Source organism: Ictidomys tridecemlineatus, chromosome 11, assembly GCF_052094955.1.
Source record: "Ictidomys tridecemlineatus isolate mIctTri1 chromosome 11, mIctTri1.hap1, whole genome shotgun sequence".
NCBI lineage: Eukaryota > Metazoa > Chordata > Mammalia > Rodentia > Sciuridae > Ictidomys > Ictidomys tridecemlineatus.
Genome location: NC_135487.1, coordinates 52,082,166 through 52,108,442, shown reverse-complemented (window position 1 = coordinate 52,108,442; position 26,277 = coordinate 52,082,166). Strand labels below are relative to the sequence as shown.

General features: G+C 39.4%; 1 protein-coding gene and 1 long non-coding RNA gene across 23 annotated transcripts in view; both read right to left on the bottom strand.

The window, feature by feature from the left end:
* Sgip1 (SH3GL interacting endocytic adaptor 1) overlaps positions 1 to 26,277 on the bottom strand; it is a 205,775-nt gene that overhangs the window by 164,211 nt on the left and 15,287 nt on the right. The window lies entirely within an intron of this gene.
* Positions 243 to 4,283, bottom strand: LOC144367720 (uncharacterized). The gene is made up of 2 exons (XR_013427243.1): positions 1,568 to 4,283; positions 243 to 954 (listed from the first exon to the last, which is right to left on the bottom strand). It is a non-coding gene; the product is annotated as an uncharacterized LOC144367720 (long non-coding RNA).

Below are 26,277 nucleotides of genomic sequence, written 5' to 3'. Positions count from 1 at the left end.
CTCTCAAAAGACATTTTTTTTTAAAGCTTTGTACTCTCAAAGCACCTGCTTTCCCACATTTTGACAAATTAAAAGGTTAAACCTACTTTGGAATGGAAGGACATTTAAAAATAATCAGCCAGCACCACGGTTTCATGAGAGAAAATATTTTCACACCCCAAATCAGAAAAATGAAATCTCTTAAATAAATGTCTTTAGTAAGGGCATTGGCAATCATATAAATAACACACATACACACAATATTATCTTAATTTTTATAATTTTATTATGAACAAAAATCAGTCTACAGACAGTAATGTGAAAACCACATCTATTTGCAACAAGGAGCCAGTGAATGTCTTAAGAAGAGGAAGTGTCAGGAATAGATTTGCTGAAGAAAGACATGTCTGAGGACAAGACCATGAGCTAACGGGAGTGAAGGAACAGACTGAAAACTCCCATTTTATTATCTTTGATCACTTTCCTTAAAGGATGAAAAGCAATCTAGTTTTTCTCATGGGTATGTACCATGTGTGCCTAATTAAAGCCTGATACTGTATGTAATACAGAATTAATATTAGATGATGCGTAAAACATAATGAACAGTTGGAGATAAGCAACAGCAAGTTGGGGAGGGTGAACAGCAATGGGAAGGTTGGGAACACTATGGTAGGGACTGGAGAGCCACTTGCCAAACAAGCCTCCTTTCTGGACACATGACCAAGTTCCATTTTCAAGAGTCTCTCACAATTGGTGTGCTATGCTACACAGTGGAGTTCAAATAGAAATGAGGTGGAGTATCCTAAGCTGAGAGGGCAGAGAACTGGAGATGATTCTTCCCACTGTCTTTCTCCATCGGCTAACTAAATATAGAGGCAGCCTGGTGCAGAGGATGCAGATCCTAGAGATTAAAGATGAGAAGAACTTGGATCTCTCAAAGACTGGCTGGGTGGCTACTGTCTCTCTCCACTTGCACTGGACAGTTATGTAAATGAAGAAACATCAAATTGGTCATGAGAAGTCACACTAACATCTAGGTGTGCTTGTTGCCTTAGCTAACATTACTCTAAAAATAATGCTTCTGATTTTTCCCCCTAGGTTTAAGAATAAACTAGCCTTATTGACATATGAATCACATATTATTAGTGTATAATTCAGTGGTTTTAGTACATTTGTGGAGTTGTGAGCCCATCACCACTAATTCTGGAACATTTCAATCACTCCATAAAGAAACCAATTAGCAGTCTCTCTCCCTATTTACCCTCCACCCTCCCTGCCCTTGGTAGCCACTAATCTACTCTCCATATGGATTTGCCTATTCTGAACATTTTCTATGCATGAAACAATGCACTGTGTAGTTTTCATGTTTAGCTTCTTTCAGTTGACTCAATGTTTTCAAGGTTCATCCATATCGTAACACGAATCAATGCTTTGTTCCTTTTCAGTGCTGAATAATGTCACAGTGTGTGTATAGGTCACATTATACTGATCCATTCACTAGTGGATGACTGCCTTCTTTTTTTTTTTTTACTGCTATGACCAAAAGACCTGACATGTATATAGGAGGACAAGTTTATTTGGGGCTCACAGTTTTAGAAGTTTTTGTCCCCAGATGGCTGACTCTGTTGCTCTGGGCCTCCCAGGTGAGGCAGAACATCATGGCAGAAATGTGTGGAGGAGGAAGGCAGCTAAGAACATAACAATCAGGAAGCAGAGAAAGACTAAGCTTACCAGGGATAACATATATACCTTCAGGGCATACCCCCAATGACCCACTTCCTCCAGTCACCTGCTTACTGCTATCACCCACTTATTCCATTCAAGTAGATTAAGTCACTGGTCAGGTCAAGCCTCCATAATTCAATCATCTCACCTCTAAACTTTCTTGCATTGTTTCATGCCTGAGCTTTTGGGGCACACCTCCTACTTAAATCGTAACAATGACTCATGTTTAAGCTTTTCTTATCTTTGCTGCCGTCTTTTTAAAACATCCTAGTGTCACACTAAAGTGAAGACTCATTTAACTAGAGGATGCACATTAAAAGCCTTGAGGGTGACAAAAGTCCAAATTTTGCCAAATATTGTTAACTTAATCTTAAAGCATTCAGAAAACTTGAATCTACTGCGAAATCAATAATATACAGATTTCCTAAAATAAATTTTTTTAAAAAAGAGGAAAGGACATGATTTCAAACCTTTTCATTCATGGGTTAAGGAAAAAAAATAATGTGTTGCAGTCAAACAGCCCCAGAGCAGCTTCCCTGAGGATGTATTTCGGGGAGGAACCCAAGGAATTAAATTTAATGTCAACTCGAAGCAATTAAATAGAAATTAGGTATTGCTGGCTCAGGGAAAAAAGTTCTTTAAAGGAATCAAGTCTCAGTGTTTTTCTAAAGATAAATCCCAGCTATTCTAAGAGCCATTAAATCTTAATGACAGAGCCAATTTGTTGGTGGTGTTTATAAATGAATTAGCATATTTCTGTAGCCCAGGAGTTTAGAACTGTGATCACTTTTCCATTTTAGAGAAATCAAATCTCTAAGAAGATTTACTAGATGGGGAAAAAAAATGCCAAGATAAAAAAATTATTTTTTCTGTATTTGTCCTCTTTAGGTATTGGGAAGACCAAAGAAAGGATTTACCAAGAAAGGACTGGTGCTGTAGACATTCACTACAAACCAAGAGCTATTTGGATATTTACACTATTATCTGAGACTTATCCAGCACCCCATGTCTGCAGGCTAGGAATACAGAGATCCAGAGACGTAGGCTTGATAATTACAACAGAATGTAGAAAGACTTACATGAATTAAGAGGAAACTTGGAGAAAACAACTAATTTTTACAGATTTTCTTATCTCGGTGGAAAATATTTTGTGCTGAGTCTTTAGAGATGAATACATTTGCTATGTGAGAATGGGAGCAAGGACATTCTGGGCAGTGATAATGGGATGCACACAGACTTGAGGGCCATCTATGTAGGTGTAGGAAAAGGAGCTGTGAACCATAGAATCATGGGGAAATGAAAAAGAGGTTGAAAAGTAGTTGGAGCTCAGCTTATGAAACAATTCATTTGGCAAGCTCATGAGTTTAAATTTTGTTCCATAGACAGCAAGAGATCTAGCAGACTTTAAAAAACATAACTACACGATTTGACTACTTTAAAATTCCTTGAAAACATATAAATAGGAAAGAATAACCTAAAAATCACCATGTATAAATCACCATTCAACAGTTGTCAAGATATTGCCACTTTTGATTTATTTAAATGAGTGATTTTAAAGCAATCTTCTCAACCTATTTCATTTCATCCCTATATTTCTACATATGGATGTGTTCTTGTCTAACCACAATCCATTTTCACAGCTAAGTTATAAATATTTTGTTGGTACTATTTAACCAAGTCTACATTTAAAGTCTTTAGTTATCTCATGAATATCCATGTTATAGTATGTTTGCTCAGCTCAGGACCTCAATCAGTTGCACTAGATTATAATGATTCTTAGAGATCTTAATTTATAGCACCTCCTCCTCTCTCAGAACTCATATATTCCCATACCACTGACTTACTCAAAGAACATGGCACAGGGCCATTGGGACTATGTCTCATATTGCATTTGTCTTTTTGCTTGTTTCCCTGTTGGTGTCATTTATTTTCTTCTTCTATCTGTAAATAGTCCTTTATTTTACAAGGACTAATTAAGGCAAGAATATGTCATGGGTGATATTCTATAGGTGATACTGCATACCATTGAGAGACCCTTAACATCTGGTGAACCCACTCACAGTGATGCAAAGACCAATCGTGAGATTTGCTATCAAGAAGACAACTTTACTGGTGCTGCGTGAAAGATGGACTATGGCAAAGCTAGGAAACAGGTTGATGAGGCACTATAGTGTTTTAGGAGAGATGAAGTAGAAGCAATTTAAGGCAGAAATAGCAGAGAAACAGATTGTCAGATTAAAAAGTATTATGGAATAGAATTATTAGAACGTTTGAATTTATTACAAGTTTGATGGAAGATGGGAATCAGGGTGAGTGAGCAAGTAGTGAGGACAAAAGAACATTAAGTTCCATGACAGCAGATGACTATGTGAATGTTGCTTAATACTAAATCCTTGATGGTTAGTACAGTGCTTGTCACATAGTAAGTGTATTCAATAAACATTTGTTAAATATATTTATCAATGGATAGATGGATAAATGGATGGCAATGAAATTTCTAAAATAAAGAACTAGTTGGACGTTCACATTATTAAACAGAAATCAAATAGTCAGGGAGATAACATAGTACTTCTTTAAATTTGGTTTGCCTATAGAATATTTGTCTATTAATTATCAGTGCCTTGGGAAAATGCTTAACATTATAATGCATTTTCCATATTGCACAGCTTAAAGATATATAGAAAAAGACAAAAGAACATAAATTTATTTCTTGGACTGCATATTTGGATTATGGTAATATAAGAGTCAGTTCTGTAAAATGTTTTGGCCTCAAGCCATAAAGGGGAAGTTTCAAAAAGTTCCTAGGATGATGGTAATTAGAGAATTTATGCATGGCTACGCATGGCATTTCATACAGTCAAGAGCATTAAAAATAATAATAGATCAACAAAACCCAAGCTGATTCTTTGCAAAGATCAATAAAACATAAGTCTCTAGCAAGGCTAAGAAAAAAGATATTAATATCACAAACACAAGATGGAACATCACTATAGATTTAATGGACATGAAAAGGATAATAAAGAAATAGTATGAAACTCTATGCTTACAAATTTGATAACCAAGTTGAATTGACAAACCCTTAAAAGGCACAACCTGCCAAAATTTAAATAAGAAAAAAATAAATCATTTAAATAGGCCAGTATCTCTCAAATAAATCAATTTAATGATTAGTAACTTCTAAAAAAGAAGCACCCAGGACTCAATGGGTTTACCAGTGAATTGTACCAAATATTTAAGAAATAAATTATAATTAATTCTCTACAATCTCTTCTAGAAGTAAAAGTTTAGGAAATACTTCCTAACTAATTTATGAGGTCAAAATTACTCTAATAAAAAATCAAAGACATTATAAAAGAAAACTATATATAAATATTTTTCTTGAACATAGATGCAAAAATTCTTAGTAATATGTTACCAAATTTAATAGAACACTATATAAAATGTGTTAGCAAATTTAATACAACACTATATAAAATATATCTAACTGGGATTTACATTAAGTATGCAAGCCTGGTTTGACATTTCAACATCAACTAAAGTAATCTGTTTCATCAAGAGTCTAAAGGAAATCCACATGATCATATTCATAGATACAGAAAAAGAATCTGACAGAATTCTATATAGATTAATGAAAAAAGCTTTCAGTAAGTTAATAATAGAGCAAAACCTCCTTAACTTGATGAAGAATAGGTACAAAAATAAAAACAACAACAATAACAACAAAAATCCATCCAATAATACTTTAAGCTTAATGGTGATAAACTCAAAAGCTTTTCCCACTAAGATCAGGCTAAAAGCAAAGATATCCCCTCTTGCCTTACCTTTCAGCATAGGATTGGAAATCCTTGCTATTGCAATAGGACAAGAAAAGGAAATAAAAGATATATAGATTGAGAAAGAAAACTTATCTGTGGAAACTTCATTCTCGAGCCCACTATTTGGAACCTGTAGCCTCAGGTTTAAGGTCAGGAAAACGAAACAAAAAATTACTTCAATATGTAGTGCCCACAAAATTCCAAAAATTCATTTTTATTTGACCAATTTGTATGACACATGCTATCTTGAGTCAGTTGATGTGGTTCATTTATTTTTATGAGCATCACCATTTACTGTTCTGATTGGCTAAGTCTGCGCCACATGGGAAAGGGGCTAATATCCAAGGAAAATTTTGGATACTATTACTAGAAGAGAGTAAAAACATCCTAAAAAGGAAAAAAATAATAAAACATACTCTATTTTGTACTATGCTTTCACAACTACCTTGTTGTCATTATCATCCCAACATCACCACTGAAAAACTAAGACCAATCAAGTGGTGTGGTTACCACTAAAACTCAGATCTAACTCCCTCTTGACTGGTATTTCATTGGTGTACACTGTTCTGCATACTAGGATAAAAATTAATCCCCAAATTAATGAGAACTTCTTTAGAAAAAGTACACTTTTTTGGCTAGATAAAATAAAGAATTTTGGAATCAAATACATTAAAGTTTCCTTTTCAAAATTATCAGATGTTATTTCAAATGTTTCTGATGGAGTGAGAACCAACTCCTAAGAAAGTTGATGGTCCTACGGAACAAAAAAATGGTTATTATTTACATCAATCTTGAAATGGTCCTATGATGTAAATAGCAAATTAGCTGGCAGAGTGTGTTGAGATGGTTTGCTTGCCACCAGTGAAATCACCCCAGTATCCTTCTAAAAATAAAATTTATACAGTGTTTGTTTGTTCCAACATATTCTAGCTGAATGATTAATTTCTTTCCATAAGAGGAAGACATCAACATCATTTCTTCAGCATAATGACTGGTTTGTGTTGAACCTAACTGAAAAATAAAGTATCTAGAATAAATTACTTAAAATAAGAGTTTGCCTTTAATAAAATAGACTGGCAAGTGGGAACAAGATGACTAGTCGCAATTCAGACTAGACTATTCCATTTCAGTATCTCCTGCTTTCTCCTAGAAGTACAACATGTCAGAACAAGTAATTTGGGGTTGTTGTTATTATTGTTGTTTGACAAATTAGACTTTAAATTCTATGGGGGCAGAGACCATTCTTACTGTACTCACTACCTGGTACCTATACAAATAAGGTAAACAGAAATGTGTTGAATAAAGGAGGAAGGCAAATGATTTATTTAAAGTCGAGTCTTCCAGCTTTTGAATTCCACTATAACATGTTATTTTCTGAAATTCTAAGCTCAATTTTCAGAGTGCTTTTCAATGTAACCTCCAATTTTAGAAATCTCTTGCCGTTTTGGTGCTATTTATACTTTCTGCCCATACCCCTCCACCTGGATTTATTTCCTGCTTCATCATTTTCATGCATAGATCTTATGTCCTCAACTGTGACTTCTGTAATGTCAGAAATCTCAGTTTGTCCTTTTTATATCCCCTATAACTTAAGATAGACTTCAAATACTTATATTTGAATTATTACAAGTTTCTGATAACCTGGGTAGTCTGGGGAAAGATTTGAGCAAGAGTAATACAGAAAGTTGTATAAAACGTAAATAAAAAACAGGTCACAGGAAAAGGGAGCCGATGTAAATGGAAGAAAAAAGATAAATTATGTTGGATCAAGTAGATCAATATACTTTGGCAATAAAGTTGATTCCCAAAAGGGAAATACCTGAATTACCAGTCGGACGACAGTTCATTGGCAGAAACATCTCTTTCCTGAATTAAACTGAAGCAGTGATTTATCAGAGGTTGTTGTAGTCTAAAATTGACAGTGGTTAGATATTCCTGGTTTTGTATCTACTCTGCCTCTTTCCTGAAGGTGTGACTTTGAGTCACTGAAACTTTCCAGACCTCCATTTCTTCATTTGGAAAATGAAGACTTTGACGACTAGGCCCCACAGGGTTATTGTAAGAAGTGTTATTATTATACTAGATATATAATAAAAATAATAGCTAGTACTATGGCCTGCTCACTATACCCAGGCACTGGGCCAAGGGCTCTCTGTAATACCTCATTTCTCTCTCAATTCCTCTTTGTGATGTAGGTGATGGAAGCTCAGTGGGCTAGAATGAGTGGCATCTGTCCCACAGGTAGTGACACTAGGACTCCTAGTGAGCATTCAATCAAAATTAATTCCCTTCCTCTTTGAGTGGCTTGGTGAACATCTCCCACCATGACATTTTAATAAAAAAGAATAATGAATGCAGCATGATTTCCTACTTATATTGTTTCTGCTCAGGACTACAGGGCATCCTTGGACAGTATCTGGACCCATGTAGAGAGGAAATGGCAGGTGACACAGAAATATCAAGTCTTTTAAGAACTTCCAGTCAGATGCTGCATGACCACATTCTGGTCAACACCTGTCTATATGATGGTATTTCCTTAGAATTTAATGGAGCTGAAAAATCCCTATTGCTTCGTATGCATCGCTCATATGTTTATGGTGATGTCAGTGTGAAAAAATAAAGCTAACTCTGCAGTCAGTCATAAAAAAAGTATAGCACATAAAATTATGTAAAGTCTGTAATGCTCAAAAATGATGGTAAATGACTGCACTGCAGGCTTATGTGTTAACTATGCTATTTATTATTTTTGAGTACATTCCCATTTATAAAGTAATGTTCACCATCAAGCAGTGTGCTATGTCATCCAGCAGCAGCATCATACATCTCGTGTTACTGAGTCTCTTGAGAGCATCATTGTCTCCTGTGCTTGATTTAATCTTGTGTTGTTTTTTCATTGTGTCCCTGGGAGCAACAGGTTATATCATAGATATATACCGTGTAGCCTAGGTGTGCAGTAGGCTGCTCCATGGGGGTTTGTTTAAGTGCAATCGGTCAGTGATGGGATCACCTGATCATGCGTCTCTCAGAAGGTACTCACCTCATTAAATAGCATGTGAATGTACACTAAATAATTTTTGGGGTCCCATCTTTGCATGTTTGTCAATTCAAACAAACTTCCTCGGACTCAACCTCACTGGGATTTCCTTGGTTCCTGGACACAGCAACATATTGCATGTCTAACCTCATCCTTTTGCTCTGCCTCCAAGGAGATCTGAGTTCCTTGTGGGGCATAAGTCATGAGAACACAGGAGTGAGCTACAGAAGGCCAATGGGCCGAGCCTGCGTAGAGAGAATGTGAGTTCAAATCCAGACATGCCACTCATAGGACCTGGGGAGACGACTTTGGAGCTTATAGTGATCATAGTGTGCATCAGCTTCATGGCTTTAGTAGTTTTCCAGTGTCTTCCACAGAGACATGTCTCAGGGGCCACTCTACGAGCTAAGGAGGAGATGGAGGTGTTCTGGGCTTCTACCTTCTACCTGAGCAGCTCCAGTCTCACCATTGTTTTGTTCACGGGGTGTTGACTAATTTGCCTTCAAGAAGGATTTCTGGCCCAGTAAGCTAGCGGACTGAAGGGACAAGCTGGTTTGACAATCTCTGGACACACTTCCTTTCCCAGTAGCCCTGGCTGCCCTAGTGAGGACTTTGCTGTGACAGTGTGCCATCACAGCAAAGGACAGCTTTACTAAGAGAGGGGTTAAAGAAGAGACAGTCTTCTTCCCCTTTGCCGGGTTCTGAAAAGAAATCAAGTATTTCAAATGATATCCCTCCTCTGAAATGAGCCACAGAAAGAGTGGTTGGAAGTGATACCAGATGAACTGGGAAACTATTTACTTCTTTCAGCAAACTGGTTGTGGGGGGGGGGTGCGGGGAAGAGGGGAGGGGAACAAACCCACTCTCCCCTTTAGCCCTGTGGGGAGGAAGTAAACAAAACATTCCATCCGATGTGATTCAGAGTTTCCCAGCTGCTAAGCCAGTCGGCCCACTGGAGAGCTCTAAATCACTAATACTTTCCCCAAACATCCACAGACCACAGAATCATCCTTTGTGAAGAGGCAGGGCTAGAGTGGAGGGAGGACCAGGTTTGCTGTGGGGAGATCTGTTCATGATCTTTCTTCATTGGCCTTACCTCTCCTTGGTTGTGATTATCAAATTTGTAAACTGAAGGTTCTGGAATAGATATATGTGTGGCTAAAGTGCCTTCTTGCCATTATGGCCAAATGGGCAGCCCTAAGTCCTCTGGCCTTACATAACATTTCTTTGTGATGGTGCTGGGATCGAAGGCAGAGCCTGGAGCATGCCAGGCGATGGGCTCTTCCCTGGAGCCACCTCCTCCCAGACCCCTTACACAACACTTCAGTGTTGAAGTAGAAATGCCTGAGCCCCGCCCACATATCCCAGGATACACTCACTGACCCTCTGCTTAGTCCAATTTTCCTCTTAGGTATATCTTGTTCAGACTGTCTGTTAGGCTGAAATTTTGATATTTTATTTTTCCTCACACAGAATAGTGGTTGATAAAATTTCACAACAACAACAACAAACAGAGAATAACAAAGGAAGGGTTGCATCCTGCAAGGCAGGTAAGGTGAAACTGAATTTGGAACATTGCTCTTCTTCAAAGTCGCAGGGCAAGGTTACTGCACAGTCCCCTTCTAGGTAATTCCTGGATACTTAAAACTTCTTCTAACATCTTTTTCTATAGCAATTCAGCTCTTTCTCCCCTACCCTCTTTCAAAAAGCTAAAAAGCAGTTTTGTTAAAAGTAAACAAACAAACTAAAATTCAAGTTCAAGTCCTAAGAATATTCTGCTGTTGGGAGAAAATACCCTACACCTCCGTACTCCCAGCAAGTGCGTGGGAATCTACCCATCCTTCCTTACTGACCAGGGTAAAGCATTTCAGCTTCGGGCTCTCACTGTAGACTTTGTCCCAGTCATTATTGCTCATGTACACCTTCTACTCAATCTACCATAGTTCCTGCCGCCCAGTGCTTCCATTCCTTCTAAAATTCTACCCAATACATGATCCTTTTTCTCTTTAAAGAGAAAACTTCTTGCCTCCTGAAATTCTTGCCTAACAAAAATATTCTTGCTTGAAAATTTCCTCTAATGTCTATTATATTTTAAAGAAATGTAAATGAACAATGCAAACTAATTACTGTGCAGGTTCCAGATTAAAGTTACCACTTTCCAAAATTTTGCATAGGCAGGGACCCTGTCTCCATGTCCCTCGGGTGTTGCGGTGCTTCTGGGTGCTTAGCACATAGCAGATGCTCACTGATACATGCCAACGAATAAAGAACACACTTTTTTTTTTTTTTTGGCTAAAAGAAACTCTTATACCTACTCAAACTGATATATAAGAAACCTCTGGGAACTAAAAAGTCCAGAGCTGTTGACATTTGTAGCTATTACTATGGTCAGACTCCAGATTTTATTAGGAATGGACGGCCAAAAGCAAAATAGATAAAAACTGGAAGCACAATTTAAGGCTGTTGTATTTTAACTGATCTAGTTATGGACTTTATTGTCAATTTACTATAAAACTGAAAGTAGAAATGTATACTAATAAAACATCTGAATTTTTTATTCATTGCGTTTCCTATAATGTTCCATTTGCACAAAAGTGCTCTGATACCTAAAGCGGTGGTATTGTTGATCTAAGACGGCATGGTCATGGTATCATCTAAGGTGAAGTGGAGCTGACTCTTGGGACTGTGTGTGTCATCTCCACCTGGCTATGAACTTGAACCTGACCTTGTACCCTCCCACAGGCACTGCTTCTGTAAAGCAGGCACAGCTCATACCGAAGACAATTAACATCCTCATTTACTTTAGTTAAATATGAAAGTGATTTGCAGACTCCAAATCCTTTTGAAGAGTTACGTGCTATTATTAGTACTCTTTGAAACTTTTTTCTTTGTTTCTTCCTGTCCTGCTGTGTTTTATTGATCATTTATCCCAGAATCCCTCTGCCTTTTCTTACATGGAGTAGATAGTTAATACCCAACTGGGGGAAGCAACATAGAGGAGTGGAGTGAACAAGTCACGCAACATCATAGCCTATAGACTCCAGTATCAATGGTGTTGTGAAGTTCAGCCTGTGAGATTTAGGCTGACTGCCTTCCAGTCTCAGTAGTGTCACGGACAAAGTGAACGTCATTTGCAGGTTAACTGATCTCTTTGTACTTCAGTTTCCTCATCTGTGAAATTGAAAAATTCTATTTCTGTGAGTTACTGGTAGGCTACAATGAGATGGTGTCTGTTTAGTCACCAAAGCTGCTTGGAACATAGTAGGTGCTCAATTAATGTCAGCTATCATTAGGTGTTGTTGTTTGCAATATATGTAATCTTCCAGGATCATTTTGAGGATTAGAGAAAATGTGTATAAATTTAGGCCCTGCCTCATGGAAAGCATATCAAGACAAATACATGTGTTAAGATTTATAGAGGACTTATTCTATTCTAAGCATTCTTTTTCATTTAATTTTTAATGGTGCATATTAATCATGCAGAATAGTGGGTTTCATAGTGGCATATTTGTACATGATTACAACATAATTTAATAAGTTTTTGATTTATATGCATACCTAATATTCACAATATCCAAGAGACATATGTGCTATTCTGATCCTCATTTCTCAGATGAGGAAACCAGACCATACAGAGGTTCATCATCAGGGAAATGCAGATCAAAACCACAATGAGGTATCACCTCACTCCCACAAGAGTTGTTATAAAAAAGACAGAAGGTAACAAGCATAGTCAAGATGTGGAGACAGGAAACGCTTCAATACTGCTGATGGGTATGCAAATTGGTAAACAGTCATTGTAGAAAACAGTTTGAAGAATTAGAAATACAACTATCATATGAGCCATCAACCCCACTTCTGAATAATATATTCAAAGGAATTGAAGTCAGTGTATCAGAGAGACACCTACACCCCCATGTTCATCACAGCACTATTCACATGAGCCAAGAAAAGGAAACAACTAAGCGTCCATCAACTAATGAATGGATGAAGAAAGTGTGGCAAGTATACACCATGGAATACCAATCAGCCATAAAAGCGGATGAAACCCTGTCATTTGTGACAACATGGATGAAACTGGAGGTCATCACATTAAATAAAGAAAGCCAGGCACAAAAAGACAAGTACTACATGATCTCATTCATGTGGAATCCTAGAGAAAGTTGATCAGATAGAAGTTGAGAGTAGAAAGGTGGCCACCAGAGTTTGGGAGGGAGGGTTAGGAGGAGGGTGGCATGGGGCAAAGGATTGTCAGAGTTATGGCTAGCAGTAAGAGGCTCCTGTGTGCCATTGCACAGTAGGGAGACTACATATAACAATTATGTTTTCTCTCTTTCTATATATAGATATCTCAAAAAGCTGGAAGAAAGGATTGTGAATGTTTTCATTTTAAGGAAATAATATGCGTTTGAGAAGACATATGCTTAAACAGATTTAAATATTACACAATGTATACATATACGGAAATATCACACGGTACCCCATTAATATGTATAATTATTGTTTTTGATGAGTCAGATAAGAAATAAATTTAACTTAATTTAGAAGAGGTTAAGTAACTAGTTTCAGATCACTGGTTAGAGAAATCACTGAGGTTTCAGCTGAGGCTTCAGCTGGGGTTCAGAATCTGAGACTTTGTTCCCCATGTTTCCTGCCTATTTTTTTTGTTTTGTTTTAAAATAACACTCATAATAACCAGGACAGAAGGTTCTTTCCATGCATGTTCTAACTATAGGAATTTGTATCAAGGAACACATTCTCTGAACATACTTTAAAACTAGTATTTTTTTTTGGCAGGTCACTGGGTCTTCTAGGAATGTTATCCAGAAGGCTGGCTGTAAAATCCATTTTAGTGTCTAAACAGAAGAACCACGCTCCCCCATGCTGGCGAAGATGGTGCTATGTCTACAACTGGATGGAGAAAGTTTTGGATTTCAGAGTTCCCACTCTTGATTTGAACATGAATCACAAGGATGGAGTGAGTTCCGAGGAAGGTGGACCTGAGAAAATGTTTACTATTTCAATCAAGTAAAACTGACAGCCACACCCAACCAGGTGCTTACTTCACAGTCACATCCTCCTCCTTGTCCTGCATTGTCATGAAGCATCCATGACCAGCTGCCTAGCCAAGAGGAGCCATAAAGGTTATTTTTTTTTTCTCAAAGTCAAATTAAGCGTTTTCCAGGTCAGCTTCAGGGGAGGACAACTCCAGTGGAAGGTCTGGGGCAGCTATACACCATGGAATACTATGGGACTTCCTGGGAAGATTGCAAAGAGATGGTCAGTTGCCCTCTTTCAAATAAAGGCTTTTTGTTCGTGTTATGGTTTAGATCTAAAACGTCCTCCCGTAGCTTATGTATTAGGGGCTCTGTCCCCGAGGGAGCAGTGTTCAGAGGTGGGGGTCTTTGAAAGGCAATTGGATCATGAGGGCTCGGAACTCACCAATGGATTAATCCAGGGATGGATTAATAAATCAATGGACTATTGGGAGGTGACAGAAACTTTGGAGGTTAGGCCTAGTTGGAGTGTCCTTGGTGACCTGACCTTGAAGGCTCTGTCTTGTTCCTAGACCCCCCCTTCTCTCTGTCTGCTTCTTGGCCACCATCATGAAGTGAACAGCTTTGTTCTGTCACCTCTGCCATGATGCTTCCTAACTATAGGCCCAATAGAGCCAACCCACATTGGACTAAAAACCCTGAAAAACTAGGAGCCAAAATGAATCCTTTCTCCTTTATTTTTCCCAGGCGTTTTGTCACAGCCATGGAAAGCTCACTAACCCAGGTGGGAGAATGTGTGAGCAGACACGTATTTGGTTGCCAACTCAGTACCCATTTTCCCTTCCCCCATAGTTCAGCATTCCCTCTTTCCAAGATAACCGGAATTTTTTTTTTTTTTTTTAGATATCTACTCCTCTACATATCCATGTGTTTTAAGGGATGCCAACTCTTTCCTCTCTGGCTCTGGGAAGTGTTTCCTGATTATCTTCGTCAAGCTAAGAGTGTCATAGCCACTCTGTTCCCTGGTGAAATATTTGATGGAGTTAGGAACAGACCCATGATGTGAGATGTCTGGGGCTTCTGGGAACTGATGGGCTATGAAGACAAGTATCCAGGCTCTAAAATGAGAGACACCAGAGAGACTGCTCCTTTGTGCCTCTGGACATTGTCTTATCTAAAGGCAATGCCTGTAACAATCACAGCCATTTTGTACTACTCGGGATGGCAGAGAAGAGAGGTGAAAACCCTGATCTTTGATGACATTGTACCTGGGGCCTGTTTTTTACACTCCCTCTGTTATTTCAGTTGTGTAAAATAGTAAATCTCATCGTTGTTTAAGGAAGTTGGAGTCAGACGTTTTATTTGAAGCTCTGACCATGCTAAGTCATAGCATGTACACGTGCCTTTGTGCAGGCACATGTCAGAATAAATGCAGAAAAAGGGAGGGAAAGCCAGACTGCTTTTAGGAAAGGCAGTAACTCTACCATAAGCCAGGATGAAACAGGAATTCAGGATCTGCCCCCAAACCGGAAAACTGGCATCCTGTCAGCGTGCTATGCGAGTGTAATCCATGCAACAGCAGCATCGACCTTGCCTGGGAGCCTATTTGAAATGAAGAATCACAGGCTCCAACCTAATGCCTCAGAATATGCATCTTAAGGAGATGACTAGGTGTTTCCTGCATGCACTAAAGTTGGAGAAAAACTGTCCTAGGACACTTGAGCCCTGGAAGAGAAAGCTGAGAAAGGTGCACAGCAACATGGGTCCCTGAGGGATCTCTTGGGGGATCTTTCAGGTTTGCTCAGCTCCCTTCTCCTTTCCCTCATCCCCAGTTAGAAGGATGAGCCTGGAAGTCATTTGCACATGTTAGCCCCTCTCTGGGTGCCCTCCCTGTTGGTCTTTGACTCTCTGAAGCCAAATCATAATCTCTGCATGGTAGGAATCTAGAATTATTCATCTAGAACCCAAATGACAAGGGATGCTTCTAATGAAATGAATGCAGTTGAGGCTTTTATTAAGCAAGAGGAAGCACATATGCATAACCTGCCATTACTTGAGAAAAGCCAGATTGGAGGGAGGCTAATCCATAGCTGCCATTCTAGCACAGTATTTTGGGCTCTCGGGCAGAACTAGCTACCTTATTTGTGAGACTTGGTGCAAAATGAAAATGGTAGACCCCTTGATCAAAAATTATTAGAACTTTTAAGAAGGCAATGGCCAAGCATTAGATTAAGTGTGAGGCTCCTCTATGTGTGGGCTCTTATACAGTTACACAGGTTTCATGGCCATGAAGCAAGCATAGTTCTCAGGATAAAGTAGAAGAAGGATGAATGCAGTCATCTCCAATTTCAGAAAACTTGCATTCAAGAGAACTTGTCATTGGAACAGGTCTATGATTAGTTCCTGGTAGATAAGGCTCTGAGATGAAACCCATTCATGTTAAATGTTGTTTATTCATTTCTTCATTCAAACTTACCACACCCAAGGCACATTGATAACTTCTTGGATGCAAATTAAGAATTTTAAAAATAAGGACCCACTCCTCCCGTCTTTATGGAGCTTATTCTGCAGCAGGAAAACTAACGTCCAAATAGGCTTATGGTAGGGGCATCAGATTGTTATAATAGAGGAATCCAAATAGGTTTATAGGAGAGGCATCAGATTGTTATAGGAGAGGAATCCAAAAAAGTATTAACTATTAAAAACTGAAAACAAATCCAAATCCATAAAATCTAAGTGTCTTCTATAGATTAGTAAATTTTCTCTCCTAACCAAAGTTAATTTTGAGTGTGGCAAAATACGCAAACAAGGCCAAGAAGTAGATTATCTTACAGTACCATAAGTTGGATGATTAATTGGCATATTATTTGTTTATAAAATTTTGTTTACTGTGTGTTAGTCAGTTTTTTGGTCACTGAGATCAAAATACCTGACAAAAACAACCTAGAGAAGGGAAAGTTTATTCTGGGCTTATGGTTTCAGAGGTTCAGTCAATGGTTGGCTGACTCCGCCACTCTGGCTTAAGATGAGTCAGATCATTGTAGTAAAAGGCCCCGGTGATGAGTACTGCTTACCTCATGGTGGCCAGGAAGCAGAGACAGAAAAATGAAGGGGCCACTTGGAAGATGAATCCATCCAGGGCATGTTCCCAGTGACCTACTTTCTCCAGTTAATCCCCACCAGCACAGAATGACCACCCATCACAGTACTGTAATCCTTCCAAGTTAGGATGGATTGATAAGGTCCCAATTCTCATAATCTAATCATTTCAGGTCTGAATATGCTTGCATCAACATAGGAGTTTTGTGGGGACACTTTATATCCAAACCATAACAAGGTACCTATTTTTCTCCTTTATGAATTTGGCCCTTACTCCTCCTTTTCTTCAACTATTCCTCCCCAAACATCTATTTCTAGTGCCTTACCAGAGGTGGGCAGACCAAATGAAGTGACCCATTTTTCTGATGTATTTGGAGAACATTTGGCAAGTTCTTTCTAAGAGACCCAAATATGTGTAGGAGAGAATGGAGAAATCTGTGTTTAATATCAGGCTCAAATTATAAAGGAAAAAAGAGACAGCTTATTTTAGACCTTGCAAAGCCCAGCAACCGTGAGCAATTTTCTCATCTTCAGGCATTAAATCCTTTTGAAATCCAATTAACTTTTTGTAGAAGATTCTGATGGAGGCTGCGTTTGCTAGTGTAGTGGATTGATTAGCAATGCTTGCCCCACAAACAGAATGGGAAAATTCCAAAAGCTTCACGTCATAACCATTTGTACAAAAATCCAAAACAATGCATCTGATTCAGAAGGAGATTTTACCTTTAATTTGCAGGGAATCCCTATCTTATAATTACTCCTCCAGAGAATAACCATGTTGAGATGGGGGTGCTGACCAGTTAGGTAGGTATATTCTCTAATTTATCCCACCTAAATTCCCAAATGGATGATTCATGTTTACACCTTAGGAAAACTACAAATCACTCCTTGTTGTGAACTTATTGTGCACTGCATGAACCCCCAACAGTAAATTGGTAAACATTAAGATGCTACTGTAATTTCTGTTTGTCACACAAGAACTCAGAGCACATAATTTAACCAGGGTGGCATTTTCTTAATGAATCGGCACTGACATGATAAAGATCAAGGCTTTTCTGAGAAAAAAAAAAACTTTCAAGTATGGAATCAAAATATTAAGACTGAATAATCGACAGGGGGACAGTTTGAGACATTTTGTTTAATAGGACATTTCACCATGATGAATGCACTCACCCTTTAGAAAACACTTTCTGATCTGCACATTCATTTGAATGGGGTCCAGTTGGCATCAGAAGTAGGGCATCTTGCACAAATCATTCCCTGATTTGTTGGTGGGGGTGGGGGCTTCTGGAGCCTTGGTTTTAAGGGTACCAGTGACACACATCCAAGGCCATGCTTTGCAAGAAGCTGGGCACACAGCCTGCCTTCCTCCAGCTCCATTGCAAGGCTGGAAGCAAGCCTGTCTACGCTTTTGTGAACTTGAACCTACATCAGGTTGAGCCAACCCAATCATCAGGGAAACACAAATGCCCACTTCATTTTTATTCAGCTGACCAGAGACTTGCAGTAAAGAGCTTCCTAGGATGCCATGCCAGAGAAGCGCCAGGAAGTAGGGCTTCCTTAAAGAAGGCACATCCTGCTGTGGTCATGTGACACTTCAGAGCCTTGAGAATTCCCCTCAAAGGAAGAAGAGGAGCTCCAGGGAGGGCGCGGTTTCACAGTGTCAAACACCAGAGCGGATCCCTTTATAAACAGCAGGGAGAGCATCTTACTGGGGATTATGAATGAACAGGAGCTGACTCTAAAGCCCATCTATTCTGAAGGAGATGATATTGGGTTTCATTGACTATAGAGGCTGCTTTAGGAGCTACAGGGTTCCTCTGGTGAGGCACTCAATATTTTCCTGTATTTTGCAGTGGTACCAGAGATGGCGTGGTACTGACAATTGCACATTCTGCAGTTAGAACGTCTGGGTTCCATCTTAGTATAACCATGTCATAGCTTTCTTATCTTGAAGAAGTTACTTAACTCTCTGGATATCAATTTTAACATCAATAATATGAGGATAAAAAAGTTCCTACTTCTCAATGCTACGTTCAATGGGTCGAGTATTAATAGAGCACTCGGAACAGGGCCTGATGCACAGGAAGTGTTTCATTCCTCGGTAAGAAAAATGACCAGGGCAGCCCCACACAGTGGCGCATACCTGTAATCCCAGGGGCTCTGGAGGCTGAGGCAGGAGGATGGAAAGTTCCAAGCCAGCCTCAGCACAAGTGAGGCACTAAGCAACTCAGTGAGACCCTGGCTCTAAATAAAATACAAAATCGAGCTGGAGATGTAGCTCAGTGGTCGAGTGCCCCTGAGTTCAATCCCTGGTACCCCTCCCCCCAAAAGAAAATTAAAAAGAAAAGAAAATAGCTAGGGCAAGGATTCATCCCACTCGAAACCTTCTTTTGGTTTCATTGATTTTAGTTCTTCCTTAAGTGGATAAAAACAAAACAGTTCTCTGAAACTAAAAGACCATAGAGTAAATGGGAGCCACTGGGGTTGAGAGACTCCGACATGAATGCAGGCTGATGTAGTCAGGGAAACCTTTGTGCAAAGGAGTCCTTCATTAATTCAACAAATATTTACCGAGCACTTCTGGTGAGCCTGGCATTGTGTGGGTGCTTGGGATACGTCCCTCTTGAGGAACAAGAGGGACAGGGTTCTTTTCTGTAGTTGGATTGGGCCTTGGAGGATTTGGAAGAACTGGATGAAGAGAACTGCAGAAAACAACTCTGGCAAAGGTTCAGAGATAAGATAAAGATGGTAGCCCTGGGAGAACAGAAAGTTTATTTTGGTGGTTCCCGTTTACGGAAGCCCAGAGAATTCGATGCCACTAAGGATACAGAAGGAACAATTGAGGTTTCAAATGAGAACAAGAAGTGAGCTAGCACACAAGGCTCTCTCTCTCTCTCTCTCTCTATCTCTCTCTCTCTCTCTCTCTCTCTCACACACACACACACACACACACACATACACACATACACACACACACGCTCACACACACAGGCACATACATGGAGGGGGAATTGGGTACAAGCTGGGAGTATGGGCAGAGGGGAATCTATTTTAGGATTCTAGCAGTGGCATGAAGTCCAGATTTAAAGCAGTGGTGACAGAAATAGAAGGCGACAGAGAGATGCATTTTGAAGAGAGGACTGATAGTCCTTGGTGACTGAACTTACCCGATAAAGGAAAAGGAAGAAGAAAATGTAATTCATCCTCCTTCTAACCAGTTGAGATCATTAGGACATTAACTTGGCTCAAGATATCGAATCTCTAAGATTAGTCAGTTAAAGATATTATCAATTTTATTGACTGCTTTTATAGATAAAGAGTGTTTTATCTGAAATAACACATTAAAAATGAGTAGCAAGGCTGGAATAATAGTTCTAATCTTGTGACTCTTTCTACTACCACAGTGCAGAAAGGCCACAGTATCGTAGAAAACGTATGGGCAGAGTCAGGTTTGAATTCTCTGCCTATGTCAAGGGTCTTGCTCTGAGTGATGAAGAAAGTGTCTAATCTCACGAGGTTTCGAAGAGCAAAGCAAGATACTTAGCTCAGTAGAGCTCAGTGGCGGGTGGGTGTTTTCTTCTCCCCATTTGACCCCAACCTTACTTAGATGCCATGGCAGGTCTTTTCTTCTGAAATTGCATTAACTTGTGGGTCAAGGCAACACATATTAAGCAACTACCAGAAGAGAATTCTTGGAGCTCTGTTGGATTCCTTAGAGGATTTGCTCAGTGGTAATGGAACAAAGTATATTTGCTTGGTACAGGAAGCGAGATAATGTAAGCTGTAATGTGATTCAGTGACAGAGCCACAGACAGCTGCAGCCTAAACCAAGCAGCAGTGAGGACATGAGCCTGTCTGTGCACATTCAAATGGACGCTTAGAAACTGACCACTGGCACAGTGCTTCTAAACTCAGATGCCCACGCCAGAATGCCAGAACATCAGGGCTGGCAGGAAACTCTAAAACCACAGAGGCAAACCCTAATCCCTTTACAGATAAAGAAACTGAGGCCAGGAGAGGTAGTATAGGAAGGAAGAAGTAAAGGAAGTAAAGGGAGCAGGATCATGAGAGGGTTAAGAGCACAGGGGCTGGAATCAGGTAGATCTTAGCCAAGTTACTTAACTTCTTTCAGTCACATTTTGGTAACTATTTTTTTAAGTGGGAAAAAAATAATACTATCTATAATGTCATGGAGCATCCAATTGGTGCTTCATGGAAAGTTCTAAGTGCAACTGGCTCTGAGAGTCATTTTGAGTTCTTTGCTCCCTCCCTTCGCACCTGCACGTGAAGTTACCATGTGTGCCCTGATGCCTGACTGGTACCGAGCAGGTGAGCAGAAAGTCTCTGTTCTCTCTGCTTCTGTCTGTCCTCTAGGACTGCAAAACTCAGCTCAACCTCAGCACAATGTGGGGCTTGCTTCAGCATCCTCCAGCATTGTGAATACGAGTGGCTGGGGAGCTGGAGACACAGGAATTGCAAGAGTTAAGAGAAAAGCAAAACTTGGCTGATGTATTGGTCTCTGAGGTCCCGGTGGCAGTCAGCCAACTTGCTTTGTTGTGGCCAACGGGAACTTGAAAACGAACAAATGGGAAGCACCTTAAAGGGAGGAATTGTTTTGTTTTCTTCCTGGGGTAAGGGGTTTCCTTGTGATGGTTGAAGTCATTTCTCCTTCCACCTGAGGTTGGGATTTTCTGATACAAATTGCCTATCATTCTGCAAAAACAAACAAAACTTAGTGAAGAAAACTGATTAGGTGAGCAGTTACTATGTGCCAGGCACAAAGCTAAACACTTTAAATATGTTAACTTATTTATTCCTCACAAAAACTCTGAAATAGGCATTAGTATTATAATACTGATTTTAAAGCTATGAAAACAGAATGGCAAAGAAAAGAGAGAGAGAGAGGAGAGAGAGGGGGAGAGAAAGAGAGAAGAGGAGGGAGGGAGGGAGGGAGGGAGGGAGGGAGGGAGGGAGAGAGAGAGAGAGAGAGAGAGAGAGAGAGAGAGAGAGAGAGAGAAGCAAACTAGCTAGGGCAGCACAGAGAATAAGTGAAGGGTTCAGGCTTGAAAACTAGCTTCTCAGGCTTCCATCTTATATGATGTCCTGCTGCTACGTAAACTTGAACAAATGAGGGAGTATCTAGGGCAGAGGCCACAGAACAGGAACACAGGAAGTGGCAACACAATGCAGACCAGGTAAGGGAACAGGAGAAGAAAAAGGAAAGAGAAAAGAAAAGAGGGCTCATTGTAGAAGGGCAAATTTGCACACAGTATCTAAAAGAAGGCTGAAGAGAAAAGAAGGAAGGAAGGGTAGCGCAGTCCTGGAAATTATTTTGCTAAATAAAATCACTGAAGTTTCAAAAGGCCCTTCAAAATACATAAACAGCAAAACAGGCAAGTTCAAGAACTCAGAGGAGGCCATGAACAGTTCCCACCTGAAGTCCTTGCTTATGACAGTGGACAGGAGCCTTACCAACGCAGCCACATCACAGTAGCCCATGGTGACAATTGGGTGGCAAACCATCAGTGGTCCCAGCCATCACATGAACTGGGACTCAGGGGTACCACCCTGTTCTGCCATTCCATAGCTATGCATGTGACCTTGACCCCCAGTTTCCCCATTTATCAAATGGGATTAAGAATATTCTTCATAGGGTTATTGTAAGAGATAGTTAAGCCACATGTATACAGACCTGGACTCAGAGTCCGGCACATTGAAAAACTGTACAGATTAATAACAAATATTAATTACTACCAGTCTTGAGTGGCTGTTGCCTGCCTTTCTGTGAGACAACCTCACCCTGAGAGAATCTGCAGAGTTTTTGACTTCCGGCAGTTTGAGGTCATGTGCTTTATACATGACATCCAACTCTACTGCTGTTTTTGTTTTCCCCCACCCTGACTGAAGAACTTGCATTGAGAATAACAATCTCAGAGCAGAAGTACAAGGCAACACCTAAGGGTTTATTTGTATTTCCTGCAGAGTAAATGGCATACATGCTCTATTTCAGGCCTATAAATAAACATGGAGAGGAGCTGCATAATTTTACATGTTTCTAAAATATGCAATTTATTAGAGTTATAGAGAACTGAGCATCTGTTAGGAATATTAAAATCAAAAGTGGTGTGAATTTGTAACTACAATGAAGGTATTAATGTGAAGTTGGGAACTCTAACCCTTTGCAAGCCACACAGTCAGAATGATTTTATTTCTCATATTAAACAAAGGTCAGCTGATGCTTGAATTTCCTCTGAAACACTATAAAAATTCTGTTATAGCGGAAACTAGAAGATGTACCCAATAATTGTTGAAGCAAGAGGGGGGAAATAGAGTTCCCATTCGCGCATAAGAGAATCTCAATAAATACTAAAAAAGGCATTGAAAATTTATCTCAAACATCTTAGATAATTCATTAAAAGTTGCTTTAAAAAGACAGCGCCACAGAAAACTATAAAGCAGAATTCGAGAAACTACAAACAAATCTGATTAAATACCATCAAAACACAGAAATCCTGGATAACAGTTTTGTTACTTCTACCACCATTTATCCATTTTTTTCATTAGCCAGCAATTTTGATTTGTGGTATTGTAGTTGTTTCATAGCATTATAGAAAACAAATACGTCTTTTAAAATTTATCATTTGTGTGATGAGTCATAAATTAGTGCAGTGAGTCATAAATTAGCTAAGGCTCAGTTTCTTATTTCTGTAAGAGGGATAATTATCACAGAATTGACCTCATAGAATGGTGAATCTTAGATGAAATGAATACTACAGATAATTTCAACAGTTTCTTATATACCGCAAGAGCTCAAGAAATGGTTGCTATTTTTATGTTAATAAATCTGTACACTATTTGAACATTTCCCTCTCCTGGAGGAGGGCAGTAGTTATGTTTTACCTGCTTGTTAGGAGAATTATGGAACATTTCAGAGTCAATGTTATTTTCTGTCTTTCTTATTATATAATATACAGACACCCAGGGTTGTTGGGGGGGGGCAGCTATCTTTTGGCTAAATTGAAGGGAATCTATCTTTTAGTAATATCTGATTAGAGAATAGGAAGAAAATGAAAAAAAAATGAACTTGGATTTGAGCAATTTTGACAGAAGAAGCGATTGTGAGCCAATGTAGAAAGAGCTATTTCTCTCACCAATCTGATGGGGGAAATCACAGATTTGCCATGCATAGATGTATGTAACCCATGTGCTGATAATATTAAAAATTTTAAAAACAGTTTTACAGGCTTTGGTATGAAGAATAATGAAGCTGGAGGATTAGATCTGTGGCCTAGTGGTATGGTTTGAATGTGAGGTGTCTCCCAAAAGCTCATGTGTGAGACAATGCAAGAAGGTTCAGAGGAGAAATGATTGGGTTGTAAGAGTCTCAACCCAATCAGTGAATTAATCCCCTGATCGGGATCAACTGAATGGTCACTGAAGGCAGGTGAGGTGTGGCTGGTGGAGATGGGAATTGGGGCATGGCTTTGGGGTGTATATTTTGTATCTGGCAAGTGGAGACCTTTCTCCCTGCTTTCTGATCATCATATGAGCCGATTCCTTTTGCCACATTCTTCTACCATGATGTTCAGCGTCACCTTGAGCCCTGAGGAATGAAGCCAGCTGTCTATGGACTGAGACCTCTGAAACCATGAGCCCCCAAATATACTTTTCCTTCCCTACAATTGTTCTGGCCACGTCTTTTAGTCGCAGTAGTGAAAAAGGTGACCAAAACACCTAGTTTCTACGTCATGCTGAACAAGAAAGACTTTCTCAATAATAATGGGAAGAAGCAATATCCCCCAGGTCAGTAACTCAGCCAGAACAGGTGCTAATAGCACAGAGTGGGTGCAGCAAGGAGCTCTTCAAAAGTCCTTAAGCAGGGAAAGGTACCCTCCTTTACTTCTGGAAAGTTACCTAAAATGTTCCTGCTTTATTATGGAACAGCATAGCAACATAGCAGTTGTCGTGCCAGGATTTTGATGACATTCATTTTAGAGAAAGAGCTATCAAATCAGGGGCCTTCCAAGAGAGAATTAAAGCCTGGATGGAAACAAAAATACTCTAAATTTCCAGTGTGTTTAGCCCCAGAAACTACTCAGATACCAGGTCAGAAGCTAGGTAAGCTGGCAGGAGTCAGGAAGCACAGGTGCAGAACAGATCTAGGCAAGTAACCAAGAATACAGCAAACAGACATCTTGGAGTACCTTGTAACAAGTCCCAGGAAGCCTCACTGAATCAGGACATGTAGAGGCAAAAGTCATATTAGTAATGAGAAGAGAAATGATAATAACAGCAGCTACGCTCCAATGAATGGAAAGGTAAGAGGGAATATGTTTGGCTAGACACGAACAGTGAGTAACATGTAATACACATAAAAACTTTTACTCACTCCTGCAGGACCAGTTCGGGTTTTGGAAACTGCCTTTCAGTACTTCCTTCATGGGACTTGGCTCATTTGTTATCATTGAGTGATCTGTATTCATTTAATATCTGTGTCACAAAACTCTAAGATCCACAAGGTCTATTTCACATGTGCTCACCATGTTCATAGATAGTACCTAGCACGATGTTTGGAAGCTCAATAAACACTTGCTGACAATCTTGTGAATTTATGACAGAAATATTTAAATAGCAGAGAAACACATGAAGGAGCAAAGGAGGAAGGAAGGAATGGAGGAAAGAAAAGAACAAACTTGAAGCTCAGGCTGGCCCACAGGCACAGTACTTCACAGGGTAAGAATCTAAACCCAATTATATTTAACTTCCAAGTCTTTTCCCTTAGCTGCTATGTGGTATAAGGAATTACACAAAAGAAAACTAGAGTTTGTAGTATAAAAAAGACTGCAACAGGAACAACTCCTTTTTTTTTTTTTTTTTTTTACAGAAAACCTCATATATTTTCCTCTGGGGTACAGATACATTTTATAGCACAGGGAGTTTTGGCATAGGTAGGAAGAGAGGGGCCGTGGAGTTGGAGAAGTGCAGTAGAGATCTCCCCAGTTGATAAAATTCTGAGAGGACACAAGAGGTTTTAATGGAAACATTTGTGGAGGAAAATGGAATAGAGAGAGCCTGGCCTCTGTTAAGGGCAAGATCTCTTATGTACTTCTATCTTTCTGATCTGGCTTACACAGGAAGAGTCCCAGTGATGAAAGTCAGCCTAATAAACTAACGGCTTCATTATCAAAATGACTATCAAAGAATCAAAGTACTTCAAAGCCATTTAAAAGCAAGTGCATGAAAATAAAGCACATGATACACCTGGATCACTAATAAAGTCTTTTTTATTTTTTTTAACCTCTCAACACACCTCTGAAAAAGCCTAATGCCAGAACCATTTGGATTAGAAAAAAAAAATTTAAAAAAACGACTCCATGGCTGAACTAAGTGTTTCCTTTGATTCCTCAGACCTCATCAGTGAGGGTGCCAATGGGTGGCTTGGAGGAGGGACACTGCCATGGCTTCCAATTTCCATCAGCTTTCCCGAAAATGAACAGAAATTTAAATAAAACCATAGTACGTATTACCAAACACAGATTCAAAGCAACACTCCATTAAAATTAAAAAAAAAACTGTCATCTGTAGCTGCTGACGTCCATCCAAAACCCAAAGTAATTGTTTAAAG